The sequence below is a fragment of the Lytechinus variegatus genome, chromosome 17 (assembly GCF_018143015.1).
Source record: "Lytechinus variegatus isolate NC3 chromosome 17, Lvar_3.0, whole genome shotgun sequence".
In the NCBI taxonomy this organism is placed as follows: Eukaryota; Metazoa; Echinodermata; class Echinoidea; order Temnopleuroida; family Toxopneustidae; genus Lytechinus; species Lytechinus variegatus.
In genome coordinates, this window is record NC_054756.1 from 31,176,392 (window position 1) to 31,190,146 (window position 13,755).

The 13,755-nt window shown below is 40.6% G+C and overlaps 1 long non-coding RNA gene, 8 other non-coding genes and 1 pseudogene across 9 annotated transcripts; 1 reads left to right on the plus strand and 9 right to left on the minus strand.

The window, feature by feature from the left end:
• Positions 1-141: 141 nt before the first annotated feature.
• On the minus strand, positions 142-260 carry LOC121431475. Its single transcript, XR_005972130.1, has one exon. It is a non-coding gene; the product is annotated as a 5S ribosomal RNA (ribosomal RNA).
• A 1,293-nt stretch (positions 261-1,553) lies between these two features.
• LOC121431473 lies at positions 1,554-1,673 on the minus strand. The gene has a single exon (XR_005972129.1). It is a non-coding gene; the product is annotated as a 5S ribosomal RNA (ribosomal RNA).
• Positions 1,674-2,960: 1,287 nt separating this feature from the next.
• Positions 2,961-3,079, minus strand: LOC121431476. The gene has a single exon (XR_005972131.1). It is a non-coding gene; the product is annotated as a 5S ribosomal RNA (ribosomal RNA).
• Positions 3,080-4,371: 1,292 nt separating this feature from the next.
• On the minus strand, positions 4,372-4,490 carry LOC121431477. Its single transcript, XR_005972132.1, has one exon. It is a non-coding gene; the product is annotated as a 5S ribosomal RNA (ribosomal RNA).
• Positions 4,491-5,776: 1,286 nt separating this feature from the next.
• Positions 5,777-5,894, minus strand: LOC121431474 (annotated as a pseudogene).
• A 2,695-nt stretch (positions 5,895-8,589) lies between these two features.
• Positions 8,590-8,707, minus strand: LOC121431472. The gene has a single exon (XR_005972128.1). It is a non-coding gene; the product is annotated as a 5S ribosomal RNA (ribosomal RNA).
• Positions 8,708-9,996: 1,289 nt separating this feature from the next.
• On the minus strand, positions 9,997-10,115 carry LOC121431478. The gene has a single exon (XR_005972133.1). It is a non-coding gene; the product is annotated as a 5S ribosomal RNA (ribosomal RNA).
• A 990-nt stretch (positions 10,116-11,105) lies between these two features.
• Positions 11,106-13,651, plus strand: LOC121431361. The gene is made up of 3 exons (XR_005972116.1): positions 11,106-11,171; positions 12,114-12,578; positions 13,520-13,651. It is a non-coding gene; the product is annotated as an uncharacterized LOC121431361 (long non-coding RNA).
• LOC121431470 lies at positions 11,401-11,519 on the minus strand. Its single transcript, XR_005972126.1, has one exon. It is a non-coding gene; the product is annotated as a 5S ribosomal RNA (ribosomal RNA).
• LOC121431471 lies at positions 12,807-12,925 on the minus strand. Its single transcript, XR_005972127.1, has one exon. It is a non-coding gene; the product is annotated as a 5S ribosomal RNA (ribosomal RNA).
• Positions 13,652-13,755: the final 104 nt, after the last annotated feature.

Consider the following 13,755-nt stretch of genomic DNA (forward strand, 5'->3'; position numbering starts at 1 on the left):
AGGAGACGGGAAAAGAAGAGAGGCAAAAGTGATACTATAAGGAAAGCATTCTTTAAACGAATAGAAGCGAAGAAACGAACAAAGAGGCACTTCATAGAAAATAAAATAAAATAAATAAATAGATGAATTGAAAATGAAAAAAGCCTACAACACCCGGTATTCCCAGGCGGTCTCCCATCCAAGTACTAACCGAGCCCTATGCTGCTTGACTTCGGTGATCGGACGAGAACCGGTATATTCAGCATGGTATGGTCGTAGGCTCTTGCTTGTTAAAATTCAAGCTATTTAAATGGTCAGGCGGGTTATGACGTCATCGGCTTTCAAGTCCCTGGTATTAATTCGTTGTCATAAGTTAGCGTTATAGACGTATGTAATTCAAAAAAAAAAGCAAAGCAAAGAAACCGAGTAGAGATTGAATAGGTACATGGATGCTTTTCTATCAACCTATATAAAAACTCTAAAGCCAAAAGAAATCCAAAAGTCAAGAGAATTTTTTTTTGATTCGTTATAATCGAATATTTTGTGTCATGTCTATCGTTCCGATAATAATAGCAACACATAAGCGTAGGTGATGATATTAAGATGTTGTTTCCTCTCACTTTATTTCATGTTTCACTTTTTGAAGCACTGAATGCCGATTTTCGGACGCGATTTTAGTCTGGGCTTCATTTCTGTAACATGTCAGAGACACAGGTGACAAGGGGGACCTCGCACACATTAGATTTTTTTTAAAGTCAAATCAATGTTAGCCAATGCCTTTAGAGTCTTTCTATACTTAGCCCTACCTACGAAACATTGGAAATCGCTTTAAAATGTTGCTCATTTCTTTCTATCATTTCAACTGGACTTTGCAGATATTACCTGCCAATTCCGTCTCCTGAGAGGCCGGCCAAAAAACGTATGCCGCAAGATGGCAGCAATCTCATTTAGCGGACGGACGGACGGCATGGTGTCGAAAGATGTATCCGTTGGCATTTCTAGACATTATCTAGCCCTGCAGTTTTGCCTCTTTTAACACTATGACGTCATTTTTCGGGATGCGCACCCCTGGGTGACGAAACAACCAACCAACATGCAGTAAACCATGATGCGCGCTCCTCGTTCCCTGGAGACCTCTTGATCTCGCAAACATTGCCTTTACTGGCGGGCATCGAACGGGAAGAAAAACGGATACCAACAATGGAATTGGATTAGAAGGAGATGGATGGAGTATCAAGTGGACGTCCTAGTGAACGAGCGAGCGACCAAACAAATAGACAAAAAATGGAGGATCAATCAGCTATTTCGTTTTCCATCATGCAGACAACAAGGAGGGAACGGGTGGGTAAAACAAGAAATCTTCTATTCGTCCTCGTGTTTTCTTTCTTATTTCTTTTTTGGTTTGTCTTTTTTTCCTGCTCTGTCAAGAAGGAGACGGGAAAAGAAGAGAGGCAAAAGTGGATACTATAAGGAAAGCATTCTTTAAAACGAATAGAAGCGAAGAAACGAACAAAGAGGCACTTCATAGAAAATAAAATAAAATAAATAAATAGATGAATGGAAAAATGAAAAAAAGCCTACAACACCCGGTATTCCCAGGCGGTCTCCCCATCCAAGTACTAACCGAGCCCTATGCTGCTTGACTTCGGTGATCGGACGAGAACCGGTATATTCAGCATGGTATGGTCGTAGGCTCTTGCTTGTTAAAATTCAAGCTATTTAAATGGTCAGGCGGGTTATGACGTCATCGGCTTTCAAGTCCCTGGTATTAATTCGTTGTCATAAGTTAGCGTTATAGACGTATGTAATAAAAAAAAAAAGCAAAGCAAAGAAACCGAGTAGAGATTGAATAGGTACATGGATGCTTTTCTATCAACCTATATAAAAACTCTAAAGCCAAAAGAAATCCAAAAGTCAAGAGAATTTTTTTTTGATTCGTTATAATCGAATATTTTGTGTCATGTCTATCGTTCCGATAATAAAGCAACACATAAGCGTAGGTGATGATATTAAGATGTTGTTTCCTCTCACTTTATTTCATGTTTCACTTTTTGAAGCACTGAATGCCGATTTTCGGACGCGATTTTAGTCTGGGCTTCATTTCTGTAACATGTCAGAGACACAGGTGACAAGGGGGACCTCGCACACATTAGATTTTTTTTAAAGTCAAATCAATGTTAGCCAATGCCTTTAGAGTCTTTCTATACTTAGCCCTACCTACGAAACATTGGAAATCGCTTTAAAATGTTGCTCATTTCTTTTCTATCATTTCAACTGGACTTTGCAGATATTACCTGCCAATTCCGTCTCCTGAGAGGCCGGCCAAAAAACGTATGCCGCAAGATGGCAGCAATCTCATTTAGCGGACGGACGGCAGTGCAATGTCGAAAGATGTATCCGTTGGCATTTCTAGACATTATCTAGCCCTGCAGTTTTGCCTCTTTTAACACTATGACGTCATTTTTCGGGATGCGCACCCCTGGGTGACGAAACAACCAACATGCTGCAGTAAACACATGATGCGCGCTCCTCGTTCCCTGGAGACCTCTTGATCTCGCAAACATTGCCTTTACTGGCGGGCATCGAACGGGAAGAAAAACGGATACCAACAATGGAATTGGATTAGAAGGAGATGGATGGAGTATCAAGTGGACGTCCTAGTGAACGAGCGAGCGACCAAACAAATAGACAAAAAATGGAGGATCAATCAGCTATTTCGTTTTCCATCATGCAGACAACAAGGAGGGAACGGGTGGGTAAAACAAGAAATCTTCTATTCGTCCTCGTGGTTTCTTTCTTATTTCTTTTTTGTTTGTCTTTTTTTTCCTGCTCTGTCAAGAAGGAGACGGGAAAAGAAGAGAGGCAAAAGTGATACTATAAGGAAAGCATTCTTTAAACGAATAGAAGCGAAGAAACGAACAAAGAGGCACTTCATAGAAAATAAAATAAAATAAATAAATAGATGAATTGAAAATGAAAAAAGCCTACAACACCCGGTATTCCCAGGCGGTCTCCCATCCAAGTACTAACCGAGCCCTATGCTGCTTGACTTCGGTGATCGGACGAGAACCGGTATATTCAGCATGGTATGGTCGTAGGCTCTTGCTTGTTAAAATTCAAGCTATTTAATGGTCAGGCGGGTTATGACGTCATCGGCTTTCAAGTCCCTGGTATTATTCGTTGTCATAAGTTAGCGTTAAGACGTATGTAATTCCAAAAAAAAAAAGCAAAGCAAAGAAACCGAGTAGAGATTGAATAGGTACATGGATGCTTTTCTATCAACCTATATAAAAACTCTAAAGCCAAAAGAAATCCAAAAGTCAAGAGAATTTTTTTTTTGATTCGTTATAATCGAATATTTTGTGTCATGTCTATCGTTCCGATAATAATAGCAACACATAAGCGTAGGTGATGATATTAAGATGTTGTTTCCTCTCACTTTATTTCATGTTTCACTTTTTGAAGCACTGAATGCCGATTTTCGGACGCGATTTTAGTCTGGGCTTCATTTCTGTAACATGTCAGAGACACAGGTGACAAGGGGGACCTCGCACACATTAGATTTTTTTTAAAGTCAAATCAATGTTAGCCAATGCCTTTAGAGTCCTTTCTATACTTAGCCCTACCTACGAAACATTGGAAATCGCTTTAAAATGTTGCTCATTTCTTCTTCTATCATTTCAACTGGACTTTGCAGATATTACCTGCCATTCCGTCTCCTGAGAGGCCGGCCAAAAAACGTATGCCGCAAGATGGCAGCAATCTCATTTAGCGGACGGACGGACGGCATGGTGTCGAAAGATGTATCCGTTGGCATTTCTAGACATTATCTAGCCCTGCAGTTTTGCCTCTTAAACACTATGACGTCATTTTTCGGGATGCGCACCCCTGGGTGACGAAACAACCAACATGCTGCAGTAAACCATGATGCGCGCTCCTCGTTCCCTGGAGACCTCTTGATCTCGCAAACATTGCCTTTACTGGCGGGCATCGAACGGGAAGAAAACGGATACCAACAATGGAATTGGATTAGAAGGAGATGGATGGAGTATCAAGTGGACGTCCTAGTGAACGAGCGAGCGACCAAACAAATAGACAAAAAATGGAGGATCAATCAGCTATTTCGTTTTCCATCATGCAGACAACAAGGAGGGAACGGGTGGGTAAAACAAGAAATCTTCTATTCGTCCTCGTGGTTTCTTTCTTATTTCTTTTTTTTTGGTTTGTCTTTTTTTCCTGCTCTGTCAAGAAGGAGACGGGAAAAGAAGAGAGGCAAAAGTGATACTATAAGGAAAGCATTCTTTAAACGAATAGAAGCGAAGAAACGAACAAAGAGGCACTTCATAGAAAATAAAATAAAATAAAATAAATAGATGAATGGAAATGAAAAAAAGCCTACAACACCCGGTATTCCCAGGCGGTCTCCCATCCAAGTACTAACCGAGCCCTATGCTGCTTGACTTCGGTGATCGGACGAGAACCGGTATATTCAGCATGGTATGGTCGTAGGCTCTTGCTTGTTAAAATTCAAGCTATTTAAATGGTCAGGCGGGTTATGACGTCATCGGCTTTCAAGTCCCTGGTATTAATTCGTTGTCATAAGTTAGCGTTATAGACGTATGTAATTCAAAAAAAAGCAAAGCAAAGAAACCGAGTAGAGATTGAATAGGTACATGGATGCTTTTCTATCAACCTATATAAAAACTCTAAAGCCAAAAGAAATCCAAAAGTCAAGAGAATTTTTTTTTGATTCGTTATAATCGAATATTTTGTGTCATGTCTATCGTTCCGATAATAATAGCAACACATAAGCGTAGGTGATGATATTAAGATGTTGTTTCCTCTCACTTTATTTCATGTTTCACTTTTTGAAGCACTGAATGCCGATTTTCGGACGCGATTTTAGTCTGGGCTTCATTTCTGTAACATGTCAGAGACACAGGTGACAAGGGGGACCTCGCACACATTAGATTTTTTTTAAAGTCAAATCAATGTTAGCCAATGCCTTTAGAGTCTTTCTATACTTAGCCCTACCTACGAACATTGGAAATCGCTTTAAAATGTTGCTCATTTCTTTTCTATCATTTCAACTGGACTTTGCAGATATTACCTGCCAATTCCGTCTCCTGAGAGGCCGGCCAAAAAACGTATGCCGCAAGATGGCAGCAATCTCATTTAGCGGACGGACGGACGCATGGTGTCGAAAGATGTATCCGTTGGCATTTCTAGACATTATCTAGCCATGCAGTTTTGCCTCTTTTAAACACTATGACGTCATTTTTCGGGATGGCGCACCCCAGGTGACGAAACAACCAACATGCTGCAGTAAACCATGATGCGCGCTCCTCGTTCCCTGGAGACCTCTTGATCTCGCAAACATTGCCTTTACTGGCGGGCATCGAACGGGAAGAAAAACGGATACCAACAATGGAATTGGATTAGAAGGAGATGGATGGAGTATCAAGTGGACGTCCTAGTGAACGAGCGAGCGACCAAACAAATAGACAAAAAATGGAGGATCAATCAGCTATTTCGTTTTCCATCATGCAGACAACAAGGAGGGAACGGGTGGGTAAAACAAGAAATCTTCTATTCGTCCTCGTGGTTTCTTTCTTATTTCTTTTTGGTTTGTCTTTTTTTTCCTGCTCTGTCAAGAAGGAGACGGGAAAAGAAGAGAGGCAAAAGTGATACTATAAGGAAAGCATTCTTTAAACGAATAGAAGCGAAGAAACGAACAAAGAGGCACTTCATAGAAAATAAAATAAAATAAATAAATAGATGAATTGAAAATGAAAAAAGCCTACAACACCCGGTATTCCCAGGCGGTCTCCCATCCCAAGTACTAACCGAGCCTATGCTGCTTGACTTCGGTGATCGGACGAGAACCGGTATATCAGCATGGAATGGTCGTAGGCTCTTGCTTGTTAAAATTCAAGCTATTTAAATGGTCAGGCGGGTTATGACGTCATCGGCTTTCAAGTCCCTGGTATTAATTCGTTGTCATAATTTAGCGTTATAGACGTATGTAATTCAAAAAAAAAGCAAAGCAAAGAAACCGAGTAGAGATTGAATAGGTACATGGATGCTTTTCTATCAACCTATATAAAAACTCTAAAGCCAAAAGAAATCCAAAAGTCAAGAAATTTTTTTTTTGATTCGTTATAATCGAATATTTTGTGTCATGTCTATCGTTCCGATAATAATAGCAACACATAAGCGTAGGTGTGATATTAAGATGTTGTTTCCTCTCACTATATTTCATGTTTCACTTTTTGAAGCACTGAATGCCGATTTTCGGACGGGCGAATTTAGTCTGGGCTTCATTTCTGTAACATGTCAGAGACACAGGTGACAAGGGGGACCTCGCACACATTAGATTTTTTTTAAAGTCAAATCAATGTTAGCCAATGCCTTTAGAGTCTTTCTATACTTAGCCCTACCTACGAAACATTGGAAATCGCTTTAAAATGTTGCTCATTTCTTTTCTATCATTTCAACTGGACTTTGCAGATATTACCTGCCAATTCCGTCTCCAGAAGGCCGCCAAAAAACGTATGCCGCAAGATGGCAGCAATCTCATTTAGCGGACGGACGGACGGCATGGTGTCGAAAGATGTATCCGTTGGCATTTCTAGACATTATCTAGCCCTGCAGTTTTGCCTCTTTTAACACTATGACGTCATTTTTTCGGATGGCGCACCCCTGGGTGACGAAACAACCAACATGCTGCAGTAAACCATGATGCGCGCTCCTCGTTCCCTGGAGACCTCTTGATCTCGCAAACATTGCCTTTACTGGCGGGCATCGAACGGGAAGAAAAACGGATACCAACAATGGAATTGGATTAGAAGGAGATGGATGGAGTATCAAGTGGACGTCCTAGTGAACGAGCGAGCGACCAAACAAATAGACCAAAAAAAGGAGGATCAATCAGCTATTTCGTTTTCCATCATAGCAGACAACAAGGAGGGAACGGGTGGGTAAAACAAGAAATCTCTATTCGTCCTCGTGGTTTCTTTCTTATTTCTTTTTTGGTTTGTCTTTTTTTTCCTGCTCTGTCAAGAAGGAGACGGGAAAAGAAGAGAGGCAAAAGTGATACTAAAGGAAAGCATTCTTTAAACGAATAGAAGCGAAGAAACGAACAAAGAGGCACTTCATAGAAAATAAAATAAAATAAATAAATAGATGAATTGAAAATGAAAAAAGCCTACAACACCCGGTATTCCCAGGCGGTCCCCATCCAAGTACTAAACCGATCCCTATGCTGCATGACTTCGGTGATCGGACGAGAACGGTATATTACAGCTGGTATGGTCGTAGGCTCTTGCTTGTTAAAATTCAAGCTATTTAAATGGTCAGGCGGTTATGACGTCATCGGCTTTCAAGTCCCTGGTATTAATTCGTTGTCATAAGTTAGCGTTATAGACGTATGTAATTCAAAAAAAAAAGCAAAGCAAAGAAACCGAGTAGAGATTGAATAGGTACATGGATGCTTTTCTATCAACCTATATAAAAAACTCTAAAGCCAAAAGAAATCCAAAAGTCAAGAGAATTTTTTTTTGATTCGTTATAATCGAATATTTTGTGTCATGTCTATCGTTCCGATAATAATAGCAACACATAAGCGTAGGTGATGATATTAAGATGTTGTTTCCTCTCACTTTATTTCATGTTTCACTTTTTGAAGCACTGAATGCCGATTTTCGGACGCGATTTTAGTCTGGGCTTCATTTCTGTAACATGTCAGAGACACAGGTGACAAGGGGGACCTCGCACACATTAGATTTTTTTTAAAGTCAAATCAATGTTAGCCAATGCCTTTAGAGTCTTTCTATACTTAGCCCTACCTACGAAACATTGGAAATCGCTTTAAAATGTTGCTCATTTCTTTTCTATCATTTCAACTGGACTTTGCAGATATTACCTGCCAATTCCGTCTCCTGAGAGGCCGGCCAAAAAACGTATGCCGCAAGATGGCAGCAATCTCATTTAGCGGACGGACGGACGGCATGGTGTCGAAAGATGTATCCGTTGGCATTTCTAGACATTATCTAGCCTGCAGTTTTGCCTCTTTTAACACTATGACGTCATTTTTCGGGATGCGCACCCCTGGGTGACGAAACAACCAACATGCTGCAGTAAACCATGATGCGCGCTCCTCGTTCCCTGGAGACCTCTTGATCTCGCAAACATTGCCTTTACTGGCGGGCATCGAACGGGAAGAAAAACGGATACCAACAATGGAATTGGATTAGAAGGAGATGGATGGAGTATCAAGTGGACGTCCTAGTGAACGAGCGAGCGACCAAACAAATAGACAAAAAATGGAGGATCAATCAGCTATTTCGTTTTCCATCATGCAGACAACAAGGAGGGAACGGGTGGGTAAAACAAGAAATCTTCTATTCGTCCTCGTGGTTTCTTTCTTATTTCTTTTTTGGTTTGTCTTTTTTTCTTGCTCTGTCAAGAAGGAGACGGGAAAAGAAGAGAGGCAAAAGTGATACTATAAGGAAAGCATTCTTTAAACGAATAGAAGCGAAGAAACGAACAAAGAGGCACTTCATAGAAAATAAAATAAAATAAATAAATAGATGAATTGAAAATGAAAAAAGCCTACAACACCGGTATTCCCAGGCGGTCTCCCATCCAAGTACTAACCGAGCCCTATGCTGCTTGACTTCGGTGATCGGACGAGAACCGGTATATTCAGCATGGTATGGTCGTAGGCTCTTGCTTGTTAAAATTCAAGCTATTTAAATGGTCAGGCGGGTTATGACGTCATCGGCTTTCAAGTCCCTGGTATTAATTCGTTGTCATAAGTTAGCGTTATAGACGTATGTAATTCAAAAAAAAAAGCAAAGCAAAGAAACCGAGTAGAGATTGAATAGGTACATGGATGCTTTTCTATCAACCTATATAAAAACTCTAAAGCCAAAAGAAATCCAAAAGTCAAGAGAATTTTTTTTTGATTCGTTATAATCGAATATTTTGTGTCATGTCTATCGTTCCGATAATAATAGCAACACATAAGCGTAGGTGATGATATTAATATGTTGTTTCCTCTCACTTTATTTCATGTTTCACTTTTTGAAGCACTGAATGCCGATTTTCGGACGCGATTTTAGTCTGGGCTTCATTTCTGTAACATGTCAGAGACACAGGTGACAAGGGGGACCTCGCACACATTAGATTTTTTTTAAAGTCAAATCAATGTTAGCCAATGCCTTTAGAGTCTTTCTATACTTAGCCCTACCTACGAAACATTGGAAATCGCTTTAAAATGTTGCTCATTTCTTTTCTATCATTTCAACTGGACTTTGCAGATATTACCTGCCAATTCCGTCTCCTGAGAGCCGGCCAAAAAACGTATGCCGCAAGATGGCAGCAATCTCATTTAGCGGACGGACGGACGGCATGGTGTCGAAAGATGTATCCGTTGGCATTTCTAGACATTATCTAGCCCTGCAGTTTTGCCTCTTTTAACACTATGACGTCATTTTTCGGGATGCGCACCCCTGGGTGACGAAACAACCAACATGCTGCAGTAAACCATGATGCGCGCTCCTCGTTCCCTGGAGACCTCTTGATCTCGCAAACATTGCCTTTACTGGCGGGCATCGAACGGGAAGAAAAACGGATACCAACAATGGAATTGGATTAGAAGGAGATGGATGGAGTATCAAGTGGACGTCCTAGTGAACGAGCGAGCGACCAAACAAATAGACAAAAAATGGAGGATCAATCAGCTATTTCGTTTTCCATCATGCAGACAACAAGGAGGGAACGGGTGGGTAAAACAAGAAATCTTCTATTCGTCCTCGTGGTTTCTTTCTTATTTCTTTTTTGGTTTGTCTTTTTTTTCCTGCTCTGTCAAGAAGGAGACGGGAAAAGAAGAGAGGCAAAAGTGATACTATAAGGAAAGCATTCTTTAAACGAATAGAAGCGAAGAAACGAACAAAGAGGCACTTCATAGAAAATAAAATAAAATAAATAAATAGATGAATTGAAAATGAAAAAAGCCTACAACACCCGGTATTCCCAGGCGGTCTCCCATCCAAGTACTAACCGAGCCCTATGCTGCTTGACTTCGGTGATCGGACGAGAACCGGTATATTCAGCATGGTATGGTCGTAGGCTCTTGCTTGTTAAAATTCAAGCTATTTAAATGGTCAGGCGGGTTATGACGTCATCGGCTTTCAAGTCCCTGGTATTAATTCGTTGTCATAAGTTAGCGTTATAGACGTATGTAATTCAAAAAAAAAGCAAAGCAAAGAAACCGAGTAGAGATTGAATAGGTACATGGATGCTTTTCTATCAACCTATATAAAAACTCTAAAGCCAAAAGAAATCCAAAAGTCAAGAGAATTTTTTTTTGATTCGTTATAATCGAATATTTTGTGTCATGTCTATCGTTCCGATAATAATAGCAACACATAAGCGTAGGTGATGATATTAAGATGTTGTTTCCTCTCACTTTATTTCATGTTTCACTTTTTGAAGCACTGAATGCCGATTTTCGGACGCGATTTTAGTCTGGGCTTCATTTCTGTAACATGTCAGAGACACAGGTGACAAGGGGGACCTCGCACACATTAGATTTTTTTTAAAGTCAAATCAATGTTAGCCAATGCCTTTAGAGTCTTTCTATACTTAGCCCTACCTACGAAACATTGGAAATCGCTTTAAAATGTTGCTCATTTCTTTTCTATCATTTCAACTGGACTTTGCAGATATTACCTGCCAATTCCGTCTCCTGAGAGCCGGCCAAAAAACGTATGCCGCAAGATGGCAGCAATCTCATTTAGCGGACGGACGGACGGCATGGTGTCGAAAGATGTATCCGTTGGCATTTCTAGACATTATCTAGCCCTGCAGTTTTGCCTCTTTTAACACTATGACGTCATTTTTCGGGATGCGCACCCCTGGGTGACGAAACAACCAACATGCTGCAGTAAACCATGATGCGCGCTCCTCGTTCCCTGGAGACCTCTTGATCTCGCAAACATTGCCTTTACTGGCGGGCATCGAACGGGAAGAAAAACGGATACCAACAATGGAATTGGATTAGAAGGAGATGGATGGATATCAAGTGGACGTCCTAGTGAACGAGCGAGCGACCAAACAAATAGACAAAAATGGAGGATCAATCAGCTATTTCGTTTTCCATCATGCAGACAACAAGGAGGGAACGGGTGGGTAAAACAAGAAATCTTCTATTCGTCCTCGTGGTTTCTTTCTTATTTCTTTTTTGGTTTGTCTTTTTTTCCTGCTCTGTCAAGAAGGAGACGGGAAAAGAAGAGAGGCAAAAGTGATACTATAAGGAAAGCATTCTTTAAACGAATAGAAGCGAAGAAACGAACAAAGAGGCACTTCATAGAAAATAAAATAAAATAAATAAATAGATGAATTGAAAATGAAAAAAGCCTACAACACCCGGTATTCCCAGGCGGTCTCCCATCCAAGTACTAACCGAGCCCTATGCTGCTTGACTTCGGTGATCGGACGAGAACCGGTATATTCAGCATGGTATGGTCGTAGGCTCTTGCTTGTTAAAATTCAAGCTATTTAAATGGTCAGGCGGGTTATGACGTCATCGGCTTTCAAGTCCCTGGTATTAATTCGTTGTCATAGTTAGCGTTATAGACGTATGTAATTCAAAAAAAAAAGCAAAGCAAAGAAACCGAGTAGAGATTGAATAGGTACATGGATGCTTTTCTATCAACCTATATAAAAACTCTAAAGCCAAAAGAAATCCAAAAGTCAAGAGAATTTTTTTTTGATTCGTTATAATCGAATATTTTGTGTCATGTCTATCGTTCCGATAATAATAGCAACACATAAGCGTAGGTGATGATATTAAGATGTTGTTTCCTCTCACTTTATTTCATGTTTCACTTTTTGAAGCACTGAATGCCGATTTTCGGACGCGATTTTAGTCTGGGCTTCATTTCTGTAACATGTCAGAGACACAGGTGACAAGGGGGACCTCGCACACATTAGATTTTTTTTAAAGTCAAATCAATGTTAGCCAATGCCTTTAGAGTCTTTCTATACTTAGCCCTACCTACGAAACATTGGAAATCGCTTTAAAATGTTGCTCATTTCTTTTCTATCATTTCAACTGGACTTTGCAGATATTACCTGCCAATTCCGTCTCCTGAGAGGCCGGCCAAAAAACGTATGCCGCAAGATGGCAGCAATCTCATTTAGCGGACGGACGGACGGCATGGTGTCGAAAGATGTATCCGTTGGCATTTCTAGACATTATCTAGCCCTGCAGTTTTGCCTCTTTTAACACTATGACGTCATTTTTCGGGATGCGCACCCCTGGGTGACGAAACAACCAACATGCTGCAGTAAACCATGATGCGCGCTCCTCGTTCCCTGGAGACCTCTTGATCTCGCAAACATTGCCTTTACTGGCGGGCATCGAACGGGAAGAAAAACGGATACCAACAATGGAATTGGATTAGAAGGAGATGGATGGAGTATCAAGTGGACGTCCTAGTGAACGAGCGAGCGACCAAACAAATAGACAAAAAATGGAGGATCAATCAGCTATTTCGTTTTCCATCATGCAGACAACAAGGAGGGAACGGGTGGGTAAAACAAGAAATCTTCTATTCGTCCTCGTGGTTTCTTTCTTATTTCTTTTTTGGTTTGTCTTTTTTTCCTGCTCTGTCAAGAAGGAGACGGGAAAAGAAGAGAGGCAAAAGTGATACTATAAGGAAAGCATTCTTTAAACGAATAGAAGCGAAGAAACGAACAAAGAGGCACTTCATAGAAAATAAAATAAAATAAATAATAGATGAATTGAAAATGAAAAAAGCCTACAACACCCGGTATTCCCAGGCGGTCTCCCATCCAAGTACTAACCGAGCCCTATGCTGCTTGACTTCGGTGATCGGACGAGAACCGGTATATTCAGCATGGTATGGTCGTAGGCTCTTGCTTGTTAAAATTCAAGCTATTTAAATGGTCAGGCGGGTTATGACGTCATCGGCTTTCAAGTCCCTGGTATTAATTCGTTGTCATAAGTTAGCGTTATAGACGTATGTAATTCAAAAAAAAAGCAAAGCAAAGAAACCGAGTAGAGATTGAATAGGTACATGGATGCTTTTCTATCAACCTATATAAAAACTCTAAAGCCAAAAGAAATCCAAAGTCAAGAGAATTTTTTTTGATTCGTTATAATCGAATATTTTGTGTCATGTCTATCGTTCCGATAATAATAGCAACACATAAGCGTAGGTGATGATATTAAGATGTTGTTTCCTCTCACTTTATTTCATGTTTCACTTTTTGAAGCACTGAATGCCTATTTTTCGGACGCGATTTTAGTCTGGGCTTCATTTCTGTAACATGTCAGAGACACAGGTGACAAGGGGGACCTCGCACACATTAGATTTTTTTTAAAGTCAAATCAATGTTAGCCAATGCCTTTAGAGTCTTTCTATACTTAGCCCTACCTACGAAACATTGGAAATCCGCTTTAAAATGTTGCTCATTTCTTTTCTATCATTTCAACTGGACTTTGCAGATATTACCTGCCAATTCCGTCTCCTGAGAGGCCGGCCAAAAAACGTATGCCGCAAGATGGCAGCAATCTCATTTAGCGGACGGACGGACGGCATGGTGTCGAAAGATGTATCCGTTGGCATTTCTAGACATTATCTAGCCATGCAGTTTTGCCTCTTTTAACACTATGACGTCATTTTTCGGGATGCGCACCCCTGGGTGACGAAACAACCAACATGCTGCAGTAAACCATGATGC